The following is a 19,389-nucleotide window of genomic DNA, read 5'->3' on the forward strand; positions in this document are numbered from 1 at the left end:
CACATAATTCGTCCACGCTGCAGCGGGACTCAGGGCCGCACTCCTTATCATGACCGAATAATATTTAATTGCAGAGATCCACCACATTACCCGTTCCGTAGTTGACAGACATTTGGGGTGTTACCACGTTTTGGTTGTTATAAATAACTCTGCTGTGAACAAGTTTTTGTGTGGCCATACATTTTCATGGCTTTTGAGTGCCGACTTTGGGATGGAACTGGGTCAGATGCGAGCACTGTGTTTACACTTCAGGAAGAACCGCCGAAAGCCCTTCTCCAGAGCTGGTGCACAGTCTGACATTCTCCAAGCGTTGGTTAGCATGGTCGTCTCCATTTTACAGGTGAGAATTGTGAAGCACAGAAAGGGTTAGCCATTTGTCAAAGGGCACACAGCAGAGCCTGGCAATCTGGCCCCGTGTTCTAACTCAGGGGTTGGCAAACTCTAACTCATGGGCCAGACCCAACCAGCCACAGCTGTGACCTGAGCCGCAGCAGTGACAACGCCAGGTCCTTAACCTGCTAGGCCACCAGGGAACTCCAGAGTGAGCTTGCTGATAGGCAAATGACCAGCGTCTGCCTCTCCAGCCTCGCCACGCCAGGACACGCTGCTCTTCATCAGGCCAACACCTCCTGATCCTTCGCGTCTCTGCGCGGATGTAACCTCCTCTGGGGAGCCAACGCCGGGGCCCCAGGTTTGGTGAGAGGGCTCCCGGCGTCCCTCGCTCTTCCTGAGCAGCCTGTGGGGGCGCTGATGACATACCTCCTCTGCCAGGGGAGGACCTGTGTTCTTCGCACAGCCCCAGTGGCCAGCACAGGGCAGCACGGGAGAGGCGGCCATGGGTGGGGGTTCCTGGACGGTACTGCCGAGAAGGCCCGAAGTTCCGCTGACAGTCGTGCCGCCCACAGCTGGAGCAGTCGGGACAAGGCCCCCGGGACCTGACTCCTCACGCACCCGCCTCCTGCCGGGACTCATGGCGTTACTGAGCATCAGCTGATTTCTCCAAGCCACTTCCCAGGGCTATCAGCCAAGTTCCAGAGGAATCGCAGGCTCAAGACCCTGCCGGCTCTGGGCCAAGAGAAAGCCCTCACCTCTGAGCCTGGTGTTTGAGGGCCCTTCTCAGTCCCGTGTCCTGTTATCTGTCTGAATTCCTGGTCCCTGCCCTGAACTTCTGCGGCCTTCTATGTGCACAGGACAGGCCTTCCAGGAGTCAGGAAGGAGATGGGGCGAGTGTCCGCTCTGAGGTGGGCAAAGGATGTCGGGGCAGGGCCCACACCTCCAGGGGCTCGCCACTCCTCACCTCCTGGGGACGCGCCTCACCTGCTTCCCTGCCCCTTGTCCCTCCCATGAGTGGCAGGTGGCCAGGCCCTCGCTGCCCCCAGGCCCTTGCTGTCTCCAGGCCCCGCTGCCCTGGCCCCAAGTGCTCTCTTCCATGAGGCCAGGTGTCAGGGCCTGGATTTCAGCCTCGTCTCCGTCAGTGGACTTGCTATGTGGCCTTGAGCCTTATGTTACCCAGCCGAGGAATGGGAATGGGCACTAGATGGAATGACACAAAAAAGGACCAAGGCTGTCATAAAAAGGAAGCAAACACAGATGTGAGCTACATGCACGAATCTTAGACATGATGCTGAGTGAAAGAAGTGAGTTCCATAAGGCGGCATGGGGACTTTTGAGTATCTACCTGTGTCATCTCCCGGCGACAACTGTCCAAACTAAAGCTTGACAGGCTTGGCAGGTTAGAAATATGGGGCCCAGGTGAATGCATGCACACACTGGGGTCCATCCAGACCATGGAATATTACCCAGCAGTAAAAAGGAATGCGCTATCAAGCCATAAAAATATATGACGGGACCGAAAGAGCACATTGCTAGGTGACAGAAGCCACTCTGAAAAGGCTGCGTGCTCTGTAAGGTCAATCATGTGACATTCTGGAAAAGGCAAAACTGTGGGAGCAGTAAAAAAGACCAGTGGCTACCCGGGGTTGGAGTACGAAGGATTTTTAGGCCAGTGAAACTGTTCTGTGTGACCCATCATGACGGACACATGGCATCGTACATCTGCCAAACCCCACAGAACATACAACGCAAAGACTGAACCCCAATGCGGACTGTGGGCTTCGGTTCCTAATCTTGCATCAACACTGGCTCATCAATGGCACAAATGGACCCCCTAAAATAAGATCTTCCTAACAGGCAAAACCGTGGGCTGAGGAAGGGACAGTATGCAGGGACTCGGTACTTTCTGATCAGCTTTTCTAAAACTGTTACAAAAAATAGCCTATTGGGAGTCCCCAGAGTGGCGCAGTGGAAACAAATCCAGCTAGGAACCATGAGGATGCAGGTTCAATCCCTGACCTTGCTCAGTGGGTTAAGGATCCAGCGTGGCTGTGAGCTGTGGTGTAGGCCGGCAGCTGTAGCTCCAATTAGGCCCGGGCCTGGGAACATCCATGTGCTGAGGGTATGGCCCTAAAAAGACCAAAAAAAAACCAAAAAAAAATTTTTTAAAGGCTATTAATTAAATAAATATGTATTTAATTTAATATCTATATCAACTGATCAATAGATAACTAGACCCAAGAATCTAGGCCAGAGAGATTAAGTGAGTCACCCAAGGCCAGAGCTAACCACGGAGGAGAGAGGATGTGAACCCGGGGCCGCCAAGCCTAAAGCCCAGTCTCTCAGGGCACCAGTCCTGGAGGGAGGGGCCTGCCCGTGCTTCTGGCCCCCTTCCCTGTCTACGCCAGCTGCAGCGTCTGTCAGTGCAAACTGAGCCTCAGAGGGCCAAGTTCAATGTTTTGGTTGGCGCCAGGGCATCAGGGGCACGGAGTGGGGCCAAGTGCTCTTGGGAGGAAAAAGGACCCCCCCCCCACAATAGGTGCAGAGCTTGGGGGGGTACCTTCCCCCCTTCTCCAACAGCTGGCCAGGGTCCCAGGGAAGGAGGCAGGGGACATGAGCAGGAGGAACCACCCCTTCTCCTTGGCCATGGCCACCTTCGCTGGGCCTCAACCCCAGCCTGGCCTAAGGCTGAGCCCAGCTACCCGCAGGCTGGGTGACCTGCACAAGCCTCGGGCCTCAGCTCTCCCACCTGCATCACAGGAGGGCTACAGCATCAGAGGAGCTCCGAGGGTCTCTTTGGCACTCAGTGTCTCAAAGCCTTTAGCCCCTGCTCTCTCTCATTCCCCGGAGATAAGCAGAGATGGGGTTGCCCTAGGTGGGCGGAAGGACAAATCTCCATTCCCTGTCTGATGGGGGGTGGGGCAGAGCGCCCTCCGTTCCCAGGACCAATGGCTGGAGGTCAGGAGGCTGCCATTGGCTGGAGCTGTCAAAATAAGGATGAAAGCAGCAGAGGGGCTGCGACAAGGTTAGAGGTGGAGCCCCAGGCCTGGGCTCTGCCCCCACCCAGGTGCCTCCATCACCTCTGATCAAGACCAAGGCATAGGTCGTCACAGTCTGGCTAACACACAGCGATGACCCCAAACTCAACTTAGAGTAAGACCCAGGGGGTAAAAGGCACGGGGCCATGGGGCCCCTTCCCACAATGCTCAGGGCACGTGGCCTTGGAGTGAGCTGTCCTTTCTCACCACCTTGGCCATCCCCTGCTCCCAAGGCAGGTGTGCCTATGAAAGCGCCTTGGCTCTGGGCACCCCCTGCCCAACCTCGAGGCCTCGAAAACTCGTCTCAGTTCTGCAACCCCACCCCCAGAAACCCAGCCCTGCCTCGGTCAGGGTCACAACTTCTGTGTTCGCTCCAGTCCCAGCTCTGATCACTGCGGGGGGGCTTCCTGGAGAGGGTGGGTTTCAACAGAACTCAGAAACGAAGGAGGGGGAGCTCCCATTGTAGTGCAGCTGGAAGGAATCCAACTAGTGTCCATGAGGACACAGGTTTGATCCCTGGCCTTGCTCGGTGCCGGGTCAGGGATCTGGGATTGCTGTGAGCTGTGGTGTAGGTCGCAGATGCAGCTCCCATTCGACCCCTAGCCTGGGAACTTCCATGTGCCATGGGTGTGGCCCTAAAAAGCAAAAACAAAAAAAACAAAAAAAAAAGAAAGAAAGAAATGAAGGAGGGTCTATAGCACAAGAAGGGGACAGAAGTGGGGTTTAAGTAAGAGGACCGCACAGAGAGACGAGACTGTGGCAGCAGGGGGTGTGTGCAGGGCCTCTCCCACGGCTGAGGGCTCTGACTCAAGGTAAGTCCCCTGTGGGTTCCATCTGGTGGGGACGGTGGGGTCGGCTGCCAGTAGTAGCCTCCCAGCCCTCTGGGGACCCTGGGGCAGCAGGGCACCCCCAGGCAGCTTGCCACTGAGCTGTTCCTCCAAACCACCAACCAAACCCAAATCCACAAAACAAATCCCTGGCCCCAGAGCTGGGGCTGGAGGTGGAGGGACAGGCCTGACTCTGGGACCTCCCACTCCGGGACAAGCTGATTCCAGCTCCCCCCCCACCCCCCACCCCCAGGGCTCTGCAGCACAGCCTCCTGCTTAACTCTGAAGGAATGCTCTGTGTCACTAGACTTCCTGCTGCGCGTGCCGCATCAGATGGCTTAAACTGAGAGGTGCACACCCTGGCACCTCGCTGTGCAGCCCTGGGCAAGCCACTCCACTTCTCTGGGCCTCAGAGAAAGCCCTAGATTTTAATGAAATCAGCAGAGAAGATGGGCAGTTGTAGGGCAGGAAGGAGGCCTGGCACAGGGGCAGCTGCCAGCGGGGAGAGGTTGGGGGCCTGGGGCCAGGAAGGAGGCCCGGGGGGCTGGCAGCCCCAGGCCCCTGTCCTGGCCACTCATCCTCTGTGGTTAAAGCTGCTCGGTGGCCCAGGCTAGGAGCTCAACTCGAGCCATCAAAGTATCAATCATGCCATAATTCGGGTCATTATTAATCTCTTCAACCGTGGTGCCAGGGCCTCCTGTTTACCTAATACTCTGTCCCAGAAGACGGCTGATTGCTCTTCCTTTGGGCAAACTCCCTGCGGGCGCTTCGTCATAGCAGGGGGCTCCCGCAGGGACGCCCTGCTCCTCCCTGGGGAAGGGCTGGCATCCTCGGAAGCCCGCTCCGATGCGGTCAGCTCCTTACCTAAGGCCCTTTAGCTCATTCAGTAAATGTTCAAGCCCCTCCGTTGAGTGCCAGGCACGGCTGGGACCCAAGAGACCTTCCCAGAGAATCAGACACGGCCTTTCCTTCCGAGGAGACAACCTCCTCGCCCCAGGCGCTGGGCCACCGTGTCTGAAGAGCCCCGCCTCCACGGCTGAGCGCACACACCCATTTTATGGATGAGGAGGTTGAGGCAGGTGGTGGGCAGGACTGGGCTGCTGAGCTGCACCCTCCGTAGAGGCCCTTGGGGGACAGGCCTGCACCTCTGGGGCCATGGGCCCAACGGGGGTCAGCTCAGGACCCTGCCCAAGGCCCTTGGGTTCTCCTGGCACAGAAGGAACCTCTCTGTGGGCCTCTTCCCCAGGTCAGGGCTGTGAGCTTGGCCTGTGCAAACACCGGGCCTGGCCCGCACACTCTTTAAAGCTGGCTTAGACTCAGCTCACCCGACAATCATAGCACCTTGGCCCCCGTGCAGTCCAACAGCGACCTTAGAAATGGGCCAGACTCGAGGCTGTGAAAGGCCACACACAGCAGCACCAGGAAAGACGTGGTATTCCAGCTGGCCTCCCTTCCCTGCAGAAACGCCCTGTACAGCCTCCAGGGGTGGGTCCCTAGCACAGTGGCCCGCCTGCGCTTGCATACTCCCCATGTCGGGCCTCTCCCTCCCTGGAGGGCTGAGTGGTTCCCTCTTGAAGCCAGGACAGTAGGAAGGCCCTCGGAGGAGGAGTGGCCTGCCCCCACCTAGCCTCCCCCTGCAGCACCATGGGTTCTCCCTGGACCAGGCAGCGTGAGCCAACGTCCCCAGGGGCCACTCCCCAGGGGCCAGCCCGGGGTCACCCTCGGTGGACGCCTCAGCCCCTCCCAGGCACCAAGTGATTCAGTCCCAGGGACCAGGCCGGCTTTTTCCGATGCTTCTCCCTGGTCCCTGGGAGGGGAGGGGAGGAGGAGGAAGCTGAGCCTGGCAGAGACTTGCACTGAGGAAACTTGTCTCTGCCCAGTCTTTGCCCCCGGAGGGAATGGAGAGCAATGATTTATTTTATTTATTTATGTAAAACAGCAGAGTTATTATACAAACAGGCTTCCCCAGCAGGCCCTGGGGATGGGAAGGGAAGCAAGTCCTACCATTTTAGGGCTCTTTCGCTGGCTTCCTCCGCTCACACCTACCTGCTGCCCTCACCCGCCCTGCCCCTCCTCACCCCGCTGGGTTCCAAGGCTTAGTCGGTGTCGGGCCCTCCCCCACCCCCCAGACCAAATCCCATCCATCTGAACAAAGGCACCCCGGACAAAGCTTGGTCTGCACCCCCCGCAAAAGCCTTCCCTTTGTGCTCGCATCACAGGCAGGGCTCCCGAGCCATGATCACAGGGCTCAGAGCACGGTAATTATCTGCTTCCGTGGCTGCCTTGCCCACCGGCTGAGAGCTTTTCCAGGCCGAGACTTCTGATCCATTCGGCTGAGCTTTTCTGAAAAGCCACAGAATCTGTGCCCTTGCACCGGGTGATGGGGACACGAGATACTCCAGGGCCCGTCCCTGCTGGAGGAATCCCTGTGCAGAGGACCTGTCCCTACACTGGGCCAGCACCAGGAGGCGCCCATTTACATGTCAGAAAAGCGGGTTAAATGTGCCCAGGAAGGAAAGGAGGAACCCATGAGAGCCTCTTCACCCACCCAACGGCACAGCCACTTCTGAGCCTGCTCCCAATTCTGCCTCTGAATAATAATTAGCCTTTTCCCTATTTACAGAAAAAATTAAGCTACTAAAAAAAGTCTCAAGTATTTTCTTCCACAATTTTTTCCAAAGCCGCTGATATCTGTCTGCACATTGCTATTCCAGGTCTGGGACAAAACGACCTCAGATTTAGCACAGAATACTGATCGCCTCCCTTCCACCAGCATCTCGCTTCGGCACAGTGCTCTGTGATGAGCAGGAGCCATGCGACTTTTAAGCAAGTCTGAGAACTTGAGGCCTAAGCTTTTCTTCCCCTCTTTCAGATTTCCAGTTTTCCTTTCTAGAAACTGACCTTACTCGAATGCGGAGGAAGAGAGTCCCGGGGGTTGGCTGGCCCAGTACACCTTGAAGGTTCATGCCCATGTTCCATGATTCAAAGCCTCCGATTCCACCATTTACCATTCATTCCTTTGGCTGAAGCATCACTTTCTCTAGGACTCTCTCTTCAAATATTAATCTCCCTTGGAAATGGGAGCCCATTAAACCTCCAAATTGGAAGTCACGGAAACCGAGTCTAATGCTTGGCTCTAGAGAGGCAGTGAATCACAGGGGTTAGGAACGTGCACCCAGGGCCAGCTGGCTGAGTTTAAATCCTACTTCTACCTCTTACTAAATGAACACGTTCCTTAATGCCTCTGCTCCTCGGTCTAAAGAGACCTATAAAGTTGGGGGAATAATAGCACCAACCTCATGGGCTACTGTGAGGATTAAATGAGATAATATGTGTGAGGGGCTTAGATAAGTACCTGGTCCACTGGAGAAAGCAAGAGACGACTCTATTTAAGAGTTTCTGGGTATTTTTGTGTTTTTTTCCATGCCTGTCAAACAGAATAATAATCCCTGTTTCTCCTGCCTTTTCCCATAAACTGTAGCGTGCAGCCCCCATGAAAGGATGGAGGTCATTCTAGAAGCCAGTGGACTGCCCTCTGCAGCCTGCCTCGAACTCCTTCCTCCCCTCCTCCTTCCCTGCCTTTTTTCTTTACCTGGAAGCAGGTACCAGCGGCTGTGAGCTGGGCTCCCGGGGGTGTCCTGTCCACGGAGGTGGCGATGTGGCTTCACTGGGAGAGCTGAGGGGACAAACCCAGTCAGATCACATAGCAGGTCCACGCTGCCTTCTCCCCTCCCACCCAACCCTTAGTGAGCCCCTACCTTGTGCGGACCCCGAGCTGGGGATGGGGCCCAGGGCTGGGTCACATCGAGTCCCGGGGGACTGCCGAACCAGTGGGGGAACCAGGGAGACACACACGGTCCATGTCTCACGTGGGCTATGAGACCCCCGCACAAGCCACCCCCCCTCCACACACGCTGCCCACAAACCAGCCCCCAAACCAAACCCAGTGCAACCTGCTCCCTGAGCCACACTTGCTGCCTGTCCCCCCTGTCCCCGACCCACAGAAGCACAAGCCAAGCCAGCCACCTTGGGGTGAAACCTGCGGCTGTGCCTGGCTCCTGGCTCCTGGGAGGCAGAGGCCCTTTCGTGCTGCCCAGGGACCTGCTTCTCTGGAAGTAGACGCCAAACCAGCTGTTCTTCTAAAGCAGCCGCTGAGGGAGGGCCGGTGGGCTGGAGGCGGGATCGGGGCACCGCAATTATGCGGCTGGCTTCTGACTCACGCACCGCCTCCCCCATCGCCAGCTCCTCTAGCCGGCAGGGCAGCCCTCCTGCCCAGGAACTGGGAGGAGAGATGGTACTGACAGGCCAGAGGGAGAAGCGGGGCAGGGAGGGGGCTCTGGGCCAGCACTGCAGGCTTCAGAGCAGGCTGCCACATTGCCCACTGGGACACACTGAGGCTGGCAGCACCAGGGGCCTGCCTATGTCACTCAGAAAGTCAGAGTCAGGGCCAGGGTGGGACCCAGGCCTCCTGATGCCCTATAGACCTAGGCCAGTGTGGCTCAGGCCTGGTGCCCAGCCCAAGCCCATGCCGACAAAACTCTCTCCAAACGGACTGGGCCCAGGAGCCACGCACCAGCAAGAAATACAGCCAAGATGCTACCTTGGATGGGAGGGGGACAGAACTGGGCTCACAGACAGCGTGGAAGTGACATCTAGCTACTGAGAGATGGACTCCTGGGGCACGCCCAGCCCTGCCTCCCTCCATCTCCAGTCCCCAGGTTTCTCACAGGGCCCCGAATGCATCGCACTCTACAGTTTATAAAACACACTTATTTCCTTATTAAAAGAGATCCCATTGAAGGCCTTCTGACTCAGAAGGTCTGGGCTCGGGTCTGAGATGCTACGTTTCTGACAAGCTCCTGGGTGACGCTGATGCTGCAGGTCCAGGGACCACAACTTGAACAGCAGGAGCTGGTCTTTAACGGCATGGGCGCTGGCGTCAAACTGCCCAAGTTAGAATCCTGGCTCTTAGTGTGTAACCTTGGATGAGTTACCTAACTTCTCTGTGTCTCACTCTCCTTATGAATAAGACAATCATCAGAATAAAACCTATCCCACAGGGTTGATGAGAGTTAAATTACATAAAACGTTTAAAGTGATGATTATTTCAAATTTTAAAGTAGAGGGGCTGAGATGCAGACATAGTACGCAAGGTGGCAGAACCAGAATTCAACCCCAAATTTTTTTTCCTTCTTTTTTTTTTTTAAATCAGAGCTGTAGCCACTGGCCTACACCACAGCTATAGCAACACGACGGGATCCGAGCCATGTCTGTGACCTACACCAGAGCTCACGGCAAGGCCGGATCCTTAACCTACTGAGCGAGGCAGGGATTGAACCCACATCCTCAGGGATACTAGTTGGGTTTGTTACCACTGAGCCATGATGGGAACTCCCTCAACCTCAAATTTCTTCATGTAAACCCTGCAACAACAATTTGCCACAACACATTATGACCAGCAAGCACACACACACCCCCCATTAGATAAGCATGGATGCTGAGGAGAGGGGCGGGGACTCACAAGGTCACAGAAAGTTGGTGTCAGAAATTCAAGTCCATGACTCCCAACCTAGGGCTCTTTCCATCACACTTCACTGTCTGCAAGGAACAGAAAGTGTCACAAGTTCTCCCTGGCGGGGTGGCGGGGGGGGGTGGTGGTCCCCAGCTCTGCTGTCAGCTGGCACCTGGGCAGCAGCTACCCTGGAAACCAGAGGTGGAAGTGGCTAGAGGTGGAGGCTGCCCCCATGCCCACGGTGGCCCCAATTCCCCAGCATCTCAGAGCCCTGCTCCCCAGGCTGGGTGAGGAGAACAGTCGGGCATCCTCCTCCCATTGCCCATCTCCCACCTCCAGTCTGGGGCACAGCTTGGTCTCAGGGTCACCCAGCTAGGGTGGCAGGTGGGGTGGGGGATGCAGCCGGGGAGTCTCCACCCCTACCTTGGCTGCCTGGCACGTGGCCAGGGGGAGCCTGTGAGTCACTGGAAGGAAGTGCTTGGCCTCAAATAGGAAGTGGCTCTTCAAGCAGACACCCCCCAACCCCACAGGAGCTCCCCAGGGCAGATGGCTGGGGGTGGGGTGGAGTCTGACGAAGGAAGGGAAGCTGGTTGGGACATAGCAACACTCATCCAGATTCTACTGGAAATTCAAACACAGCACCTATTGTCTACAATGTGAATCCTGGCCAGGGGCTCCTCTGCTGTGTGATCATAAGTACATCGGTGCCCCTCTCTGATCCTCAATTCCCTCATCTGTTGGATCACGGGGTGGCACAAGACTCCTATGGGCAAAGTTCCTATTGTGGCTCAGTGGTAAGGAACCTGACTAGTACCCATGAGGACGCAGGTTCGATTCCTGGCCTCGCTCAGTGGGTTAAGGACCCAGCATTACCGTGAGCTGCAGTGTAGGTCGCAGACATGGCTCTGATCCCACAATGCTGTGGCTGTGGTGTAGGCTGGCAGCTACAGCTCCAATTCGACCCCTAGCCTGGGAAATTCCACATGCCTCAGGTGTGGCCCTAAAAAGCAAAGCAAACAGAACAAAATGAAACAAAAACCTGCCATGGGCTGGCATTCTATAATGGAATACAGGTTTTAAACAACTGAGCAAAAGCATATACAAAAGAGATGACTGACTGAACGCCGATACCCGGATTTAAGTTCCAGCTATAGATAAGCACCGTCAATCCACTGGTAGCTGAAGCTTAGAGATGTCACTGGCAAGAAGACATCCCCTGAGTCACCCTTAGGTGCAGGAAGAAGGGCCACTGCCTTGAGCCCCACACGTCACAAACACACGCCTACAAATAATTACGGAACATCCAGGAGCTTCTGCCACACGACACCCACAGGATCCACTCCCCTAACACTGACGGCGCGGACCCCAGAGAAACTCTTCTCCATGTCTCGAGTTTGAAGACAGAAGGTGATTCTGTCCAGAGGAGAGACCGCGGGTTCCACAGCCGATGACAGGGCGGGGGTGGGGTAGGGTGGGGGGGTGGTGAGAAGGGACCAGGACTAGGACACTACTGGCAGGGAGGGGACAAAATGGCAAGAATATTCCATGGGGGGAGGGAACTTAAACCCTTTCAGAGAGCAACCTGCAACGACTTCTTACATAACAAGGTATCCGTTTCCCAGTCAAGCTGAGCACCCCCCTTTTTTTTCTTTTTCTTTTTGGCGTTTCCCCCTGTTCCGATTTGTGGTTCTAAATGCACTCGTGAATTAGTGCGGTGTTCGCAGTAAGTGCACATGGCGGCTGAGGACCACCTTACCGTGTTTAACAATTCCTATCACTCAAATTAACGTCCCACGAAGCGTGACCTCATTCTTTTTTTTTTGTCTTTTTGTTGTTGTTGCTATTTCTTGGGCCGCTCCCGCAGCATATGGAGGTTCCCAGGCTAGGGGTTGAATCGGAGCTGTAGCCACCGGCCTACGCCAGAGCCACAGCAACGTGGGATCCGAGCCACGTCTGCAACCTACACCAGAGCTCACGGCAACGCCGGATCGTTAACCCACTGAGCAAGGGCAGGGACCAAACCCGCAACCTCATGGTTCCTAGTCGGATTCGTTAACCACTGCGCCACGACGGGAACTCCATGACCTCATTCTTTATACCGGCAACTCGATGGACATTAGACACGACAACTGGGAGTAGTTTCACTTTTATAAAATCTTCAAACATTGGCATTACCATGTCATGTCCATTTAAAAAATTCTGTGTTAGAATCAGAGAGTCACACATTATGATGCGTTCAGCTTTAATTTCCCAGATAATTTCCAGGAATAAAAATCACTTTTGAAAATATAAATTCTCTTTTCTTAACACGGAATTTACATTTTTGATGGAAATATATTCAAGTTCTATACCCTTTAAATACAACCGCTCTTTATTTTTCATCCTTTAGATTATTATCGTCAATATACAATTTTCAGACGATGGGAAAACTTTCGATTACAACATTTATGATGACATTTGCTAAAATGAAGGCAATAAAATATATTTTATGTAATAAATAATCATGTATGTGGCGGTCCCGTCTTGGCGCAGCAGAAACGAATCTGACTAGGAACCATGAGGTTGGGGGTTCGAGCCCTGGCCTCGCTCAGTGGGTTAAGGATCCGGCGTTGCTACGAGCTGTGGTGTAGGTCACAGACGCGGCTCGGATCCCGCGTTGCTGTGGCTGTGGTGTAGGCCGGTGGCTATAGCTCCGATTCGACCCCTAGCCTGGGAACCTCCATATGTCACGGGTGTGGCCCTAAAAGGACAAAAGACGAAAAATAATAATAATAATAATAAAGTATGAAATATGTCTTATTAACTCATCCAAAGGCTATCAGCCCACCGCCAAAACACACAGATGTGTCTTCTTTGATATTCTGATAATTAAATTCTTTGATATTTTGATAATTAAATTGTCGTCTTTGATATTTTGTCATTTTTAGTCATATAAACCATAACTTTACACGGTTTTTTCGATTTATATTATGAAGGTGTCTTTGTTAAGGTGGGAAAATGAAACAGTGAACAGCGTCTTGGTTTGTTTTGTAACCTCCAAATATCTGACACACATATGTGGGTTTCCGTTTGTATTTTTGTCCTGGGCCCTGCACTTCGGGGGCTGGGCCTGCCTGTCCACTGCCTTTCCACCAGCTCTCCCTTTTGGGGGCCCAGGTCACCCCGCTGGTCGCCTCTCGCTGAGGATCAGCCGGGAGAACGGCCCGCCCTGGTCTCCCGAGTCCGCCGTTTAGAAAGTGCTCTGCGTGGGCGCCGTCCTCATGCTTAGACGTGGCCTTATTTCCAGAGCTGATGCGGATACCCTCAAGGGCACTGACCACGACGTGACTGCCACCGCCTCCCACACCGGGTGCGCCTTCTAGTCCCTTCCACGCCAGCAGCGACTGCAGAGGGATGTGCATGGGAGGGCCCAGCAGCCTCTGCGGTACCAGGCTGGCAGCCCTCACCGGCCGGGCTGAGCGAATGGCCCGGGGGCCGCACAGGGTTTGCTCCTCCTCTGCACCTGCCCGCCGTCCGCGTCCACCCCGGCCCCACTCCCGCCCCTCACACTGGACCTACCCCAAGGCACCCTCAGCCCCCGGACATCCGAGCTGACAAATCTCTATGTTTCCTGCCCGCCACCCTTCCCAGCATCTTTCACGAAGAGCTTCCAGAGGGCAGCACCAATTCTGGGGGGGGAGGGAGAGGTGTTGAGAACAGAGCAGGGGACGAAGCTCCAGAGACCGGGGTTCTGGGCCTGGCTATGAGACCCGCCTTATCGCTAGGCACAGGCTCCTCAGCGGTCAGACGGGGACGCTGCAACCAGCCCAGACTGCCTCGCGGGACGGACAGGGGAACCCAGGGAGCAGGACCTGAAGGGGCTTTGAAAACTGTAAAGTGATGAACCCTGCGATGGGGCCCAACCCCATCTCTCTTGTGTCCCCGTCTCAGCCTGGTGCCAGCGGCGTCCATCTGCTAAGTCACGGTCCAGCATGCACGAGGGCTGGCCGCAGCCTCGGATGCGGCTGGGATGCTCTGTCCGTTCTCTCACTTACCCCTCTCAGCCTCCCGTGGTAGAACATTCCACAGGTGGCAATTCGGGGCTCAAGGGGGATTGGGGCCCATGCTCAAGGGCACGGCTAAGTGGCAGGGCCAAGATTCATTCTCTGTCTGACCTGCAAGCCAGTCTAGACAACAAAAATCCAGTCACCAACACACATTTCCTGTGCTTTCCGGTGTGCCGGGAGAGGCCCCAAGGCTGGGTAAACAGACCCGCTGAAGGAGCCCAGAGCCTGCAGTACAGACAGATGCAGGGCGAGTGCCTGCGCACAAGGGTGGCATCCTGCCTGGGGAGGGCCCTGCTGGTGGACGAAAGCCACCTCCCAGCCTTGCCCAGCACTGGACCCATCACAAACAGCCACGGGCACCGGATACCGGGAGTGAGCAAATGTGCTACCCTGCGCCCACCACCCAGCCAGCCCCTCGGGCCTGCTCCCCAGCAGGGCGGGGCCTAGACGGTTCAGGGACCCCACCCCAGGCCCACCCTCACCCCTGGGGCCTGCGGGTTGCCCAGGCTTCAGGATAGGGTACAGCCTTGCAGCAGCCCAGACATGAAGCAGGATCCTGCCCATCTGAGCAGAGAACCCTGTACGCGGTAGGTACCTAAGAAATGGTGGTCAGGGGAGCTAATGACGAAACAGCAGGGACCAAGCACTCTGAGGCCCCGCTCAGCTCATCCTGACCTCCAGGAGGTTAGCTCGGGTTCCAAATCCGCCTGGGGCTCGCAGGGTGCGGAGCAGAGATGACGAGGCGCTCAGATAAGCAGTCATGGGGGCCGGAGGAGCAGGTCCTGGCCCTCTCACCTCCACCCTTTTGCTGTGTGAGCAGGAACAAATCACTTCACCTCTCTGGGGATCGGTCAACCAGGGACTAACACCGCGTTGAAATCATCCGATTTTAGGTGGGCACATGCAAAACCTTGGCAAGAAACATGGCGCACGGAGGCTCAGAGAGGGCAGGTGACTTGGCCAAGGTCACAAAGCAGGTGACAGAGTCTGGACTAGAACCCAGGCCTGTCATGCTCTGTGGGGCTAGACTCACAGAGGCCAGAGTGAAAAGGCCAGGTCAGGGTGACAGCCCCTGCAGGATCACAGGTGCAAGAGAGGGGCTGGGACAAGTTCCATCCAGGCCAACTCAGGCTGACCTCACCAGTTAAAGTCATCAGAACCCGAGTCCTGGAAGCACAAGTTCTGTTTATTTGTTCTGGGACATGCTGACTAACTGAGTTCCATAAGCGATCCCTGAGCACTTTCTATGGAAAAAGCCCAGGAGACACAGTGGGGCTGGGCCGACTGGGAGGAAAGCCAAGTTCAATTCAGGCGGGGGATGGACCCCCGAGGCCTCGATTTCCTCTATGGCGCTCAGCGCTTCCACGGCCCTGTGCCGAGCCCTGATCACGACCAACCCCTGCTAAGCCACATGGGCAGGGCCAGAGGTGCAGGGGCACAGAGGCAGGCTTCTCCAGAAAGGGCTATATCAGAGCACCAGACCAGCCCTGGCAGGGCCAGAGAGACTGCCCCATCCAGGTCGTCGGGGGCCAGGGCCACTGGCCTGGGGGGCTGAGGGATCCTGCCTCTGGAACCTGAGACAGTGAGCCTGTGCCTGGGGTTGAGGGGACAACAGGGGTGCAGGGCAGCTCTCCGAAGGTCCCGCCTGCTGTTGACCACACAATCCTGGGGTGCCCATTTTGTACCCCCTTTCTAACAAGTGGGAAGAGCTCATACCTTTTGGTGTTTCCTCTATACCAGGTTTGGCCTGGAGAACCTGCCTCTGTTGTCTCCACAAATGTCCCCAGGGAGCCCTGTACAGTCCTGGGTCACGCCAGGTTGCACCGCCCCTCCCAAGAGCCAATGTCTGTGGAGGCACGTGGGTGAGCTGCTCTCACGCCGCCTGCAACCCCCCACCTATGCGCACGGCCGTCACCCAGGCCCCTTGACCCGGGACCCCCTGGGCAGGGCCCAAGTGCACTGGCATCCTTGCCTCTGCCAGTTCTGGGGACTAAACCAAGCTCTCCTCCAAGGGGCATGGCTTGAAGTCACACTCTTGCTTTTTCTCCTTCTGGTTCTACTTCCCCTATTCCCTTAGCAGATGTTTTGGTTTTTATTTTTTTTCCTGGAAAACTTCCTAAGAAGTCACTCTCATGGGACTCTTTGTCTCAGGTTCTGCTTCTAGAACCTTCAATCTCAGACAGCTATGAGCTAAATGCCATTAACGCTTCCATTTCAGAGATGAGGAGACTGAGGCTCAGAGACTTGGAGTTGTCAAAGATTCCCCCACGTGGTCCTACTAGAACTGAGGCTGGTCCCGTGCAAAGCCAGAGACCGACCCTCCTGTCCCCCTGTCAGCATCATCTGAGACTTTTACATCCCAAATGCCCATCCCTCCTGGCCATCTGAGCTAATCTTTCCCTTCCTTCCTTCCTTCCTTCCTTCCTTCCTTCCTTCCTTCCTTCCTTCCTTCCTTTCTTTCTTTCTTTCTTTTTACGGGCAGGAAAGCAGGAGGATCTGTAGATGATCCAAGGAGGATGACTAAGTCCTCAGACTCCTCTCCTTGGCGCAGATCCTGTTTTGGTCAATCTTTGTGAATCAGGGCGGGTCTGACATTCTGGGAATGCAGGGAGACTTCAAACCCACTTCATGAAAACAAGTTGTAAAAAACACTGGCTGCCACTCAAAGGGGCTGCTGCTGAGCTTGGCTCCACGGAGCAGGGTTGAACAAGTTCACCCAGAAGGGAACGCACAGCAGGAAAGACTTAGGCTAGACCCAGAGGAAGAACTTCCCGGTAATTGGGAGCTGGCCCAGGGATGGGGGTGGCCTCGGCCTCTTTGGAAGCAGGCGGATCAATGTTCTGACCTTCCCAAGCCTCACTGGTTTGAAGCATCTATGAAGCCACCTGGGTGAGCACTGGAGCCAAAACCGAGGGAGGCCGACCCCGCCCAGCGCTGAGCTTCCACCACGGATCTGACTCTGGTTTACCAGGATGCTGAGTTTGCAGGCCTTCTGCCTCCCAGAAGGTCACAAGTCTCCGCAGGTGAGGGTCCCCAGTCCTCCCCACAAGCAGCGTGGACAGAGGCCCTGGGGCCTGGCAGAGTTTGGGGTGGCACCCAAGGCTGCCCCCAGGCCACCTCCTCCATCCCTGCTCCCTGCGCCAACCCTCCAGGTAGAGCCACCCACTCTAGGTGCCCTTCCAGCTGCAGAGGGCACAGCAGGTGTTTTCAGATGCTCGCCTCACCCTCTCCTTCCTCCGGCAGCTCCTGGCTGCTACCAGGCGGCAATAAACGGGCCGAGTCTCCCCCAGTTCGTCCCTTCCGCCCCTTTCCAGCTGGCTCTCCCTTCTTTCCTTCCTTCTCATCCAAACTCCTGAAAGACTTGTCAACACTCAGGTTGCCAACTCCTCGCTCCCGCCTGTTGTTAACCGGTTGCCCTCTGTCCCCCAAGTTCAACCACAGCCTCCAACGTGAGCAAACCCCCGGACAGCTCAGTCCTCCCCGACACGGAAGCCCTGGCCCTCCTTCGGGAAACGTCTTCCTTTCTTGGCTTCCAGGACACCTGGTGCTCCAGTTCCCCTCCTCCCCCTCTGGCTGCCCCCCAGCCCTGAGCTGGCTCCCCTTTCTGCCCAGGTCAGCCCTTGCTTCCTCCTCTCTGCCCCTCACACTCTCCTGGGGCAATGCCACCTGCTTCTGTGGCTTCAGCCACCCTGCCCTGCCTGGAGGAGCGCAAGACCCAAGAATTCAGTGACCCTCTGGTCATCCCGCCCCGGACGTCCCACAGGAGCCTCACACCCGCAGTGGCCAAGTGGGAACTTGTCACATTCCTGTGAACCTGCTCCTCCCACTTTCTCCCAACTCAAAGCGCCTCCATTCCCCCCCCCCACCACCAGTCTTCCAGGCCTGGAAGACGAGACCCACCCTCCCTACCTCCTCCTTCCTCAAACCCCTAAATCCCACCAAGCCCTGCTCTGCTCTATGCACCCCTCCCCTCATCACCCACCAAGCATCCTCAGGGCTCCCTCTGCTCAGGCTCTTCCTGCATGGAGCCTTCCTCAACTCTCCTGGCAGACTCAGGCCAGCCCCGTACAGCCCCCAGTTCGGCAGCCTCGCTGGGGCCCGGCTGCACGTCCGATGGCCCCAGGCTGGCTCCAGAAGTGCAGGGCCTGCCCTGACTCTAGGTCCTGGTACTCAGGCCGAGCTCAGCATAGAGGGGCCCCAGAAGAGGCTTCCCAAGTCTGGGAACTTGTCTTTCTGCTCAATTTGATCCTCTGCTGAGGTCTGGATCTCCCCACAGCCCACAGCCCCCCACCCAACCAGGGCAAGGGCTCTCTCTTTGCTCTTCCCCTCCTCAGAGATTAAAACACATAAGCTGGAGTTCTCGGCATGTCTCAGTGGAAACGAATCTGACTAGCATCCATGAGGGCATAGGTTCAATCCCTGGCCTTGCTCGGTGGGTTAAGGACCTGGCGTTGCCGTGAGCTGTGGTGCAGATCACAGATGTGGCTCAGATCCGTGTTGCTGTGGCTGTGATGGAGGCCAGCGGCCGCAGCTCTGATTCATCCCCAGCCTGGAAACCTCCATATGCCGTGGGTGCGGCCCTAAAATGATTAGAAAAAAAAAGGCTCTAAAAAATAAAAATAAAAACCCACATAAACATCTAGTCTCCTTTTAGATGCATTCTCACCTGTCTGCGTTTACGAGGGGGTGTCACAGGAGGACCTGCAAATGCATACACACAGACATACAGAAATACCCCTAGTGCACAGTGACAGAGACCCAGACGAGTGCTCATGGGCACCCGGCCCAAGCACACAGGCCCTCAGAGCCACAGCTTCCTGGAAGCGGCATGGACTTGGGCCACTGCCTCCCCAGGGGGCACCAGTCTCCCTTGGGCATCATGGGCTCCAGCCGTCAGGGTTGGCTTGGCCAGGACTCAGGGCTGCAGCTTACAGCCGCAGTGCAGGGCCTGGGGAATGGCCGGCCCTGAAGATGCTCTCTCCGCCTCAGCCCTTCCTTTCCTCTCAGTTTCCACACACTTCCTCCAGGAAGCCCTCTCTTATCACACCGCTAGGGGAGGAGGCTGCCCCCAGAGGGCACGCTGCCTGGATCCCACCCCAAACTTGCCCTCAGACCCCCTTCTCATATGCCTGGGGAGGGCTGCACAAGCCCAGGCCCAGCTCAGAGCTTCTAGCATCAAGACCCCCTCCGTGCCCAGCCTTGGTCCTGCCTCCCCTCCACATCACAGCTCAAATGTCCCTTCCCAGGAACCCTTCGCAGGCGTGGCGACAGCATGAGAGCTAAGAACTCAGCACTGGTGGGTGCACCCAACTCCCAGGACAGCCCCGCTGGGCAAGGTGTCCTCTCGCTCCTTTTACTGATGAGAAAACCAGGGCTCAGGGAGACTGGACTTTCCCAGGGCCACACGACGACTAAGCCTTTCTTTTCTTTCCTTGAAATCATTCCCGGCCACGGCCTCCCTCAGGGGGAGCACTGGCCTTAAAGGGGGCTGCCAGGGGCGGGGGCGGGGAGGAGGAGCCCTGGGCGCCACCGCATCTGGCTGCAGCCACGTGCCGGGCGGGCAGCTGGCTCCTTCGCTAACTTGCTGTGGGATGTGGCGCAGGTCACTGGGCCTCTGCTTCCCCATCTTTGGC

General features: G+C 56.4%; 1 protein-coding gene across 2 annotated transcripts in view; it reads right to left on the bottom strand.

The window, feature by feature from the left end:
* GDPD5 (glycerophosphodiester phosphodiesterase domain containing 5) overlaps window positions 1-19,389 on the bottom strand; it is an 84,027-nt gene that overhangs the window by 40,501 nt on the left and 24,137 nt on the right. For both annotated transcript variants that reach the window (XM_047754207.1, XM_047754208.1), the window contains exon 2: window positions 7,791-7,874. The gene's annotated coding sequence lies outside the window, so the exon portion shown is untranslated. The remainder of the gene's footprint in view (window positions 1-7,790; window positions 7,875-19,389) is intronic.

The sequence above is a fragment of the Phacochoerus africanus genome, chromosome 11 (assembly GCF_016906955.1).
Source record: "Phacochoerus africanus isolate WHEZ1 chromosome 11, ROS_Pafr_v1, whole genome shotgun sequence".
NCBI lineage: Eukaryota > Metazoa > Chordata > Mammalia > Artiodactyla > Suidae > Phacochoerus > Phacochoerus africanus.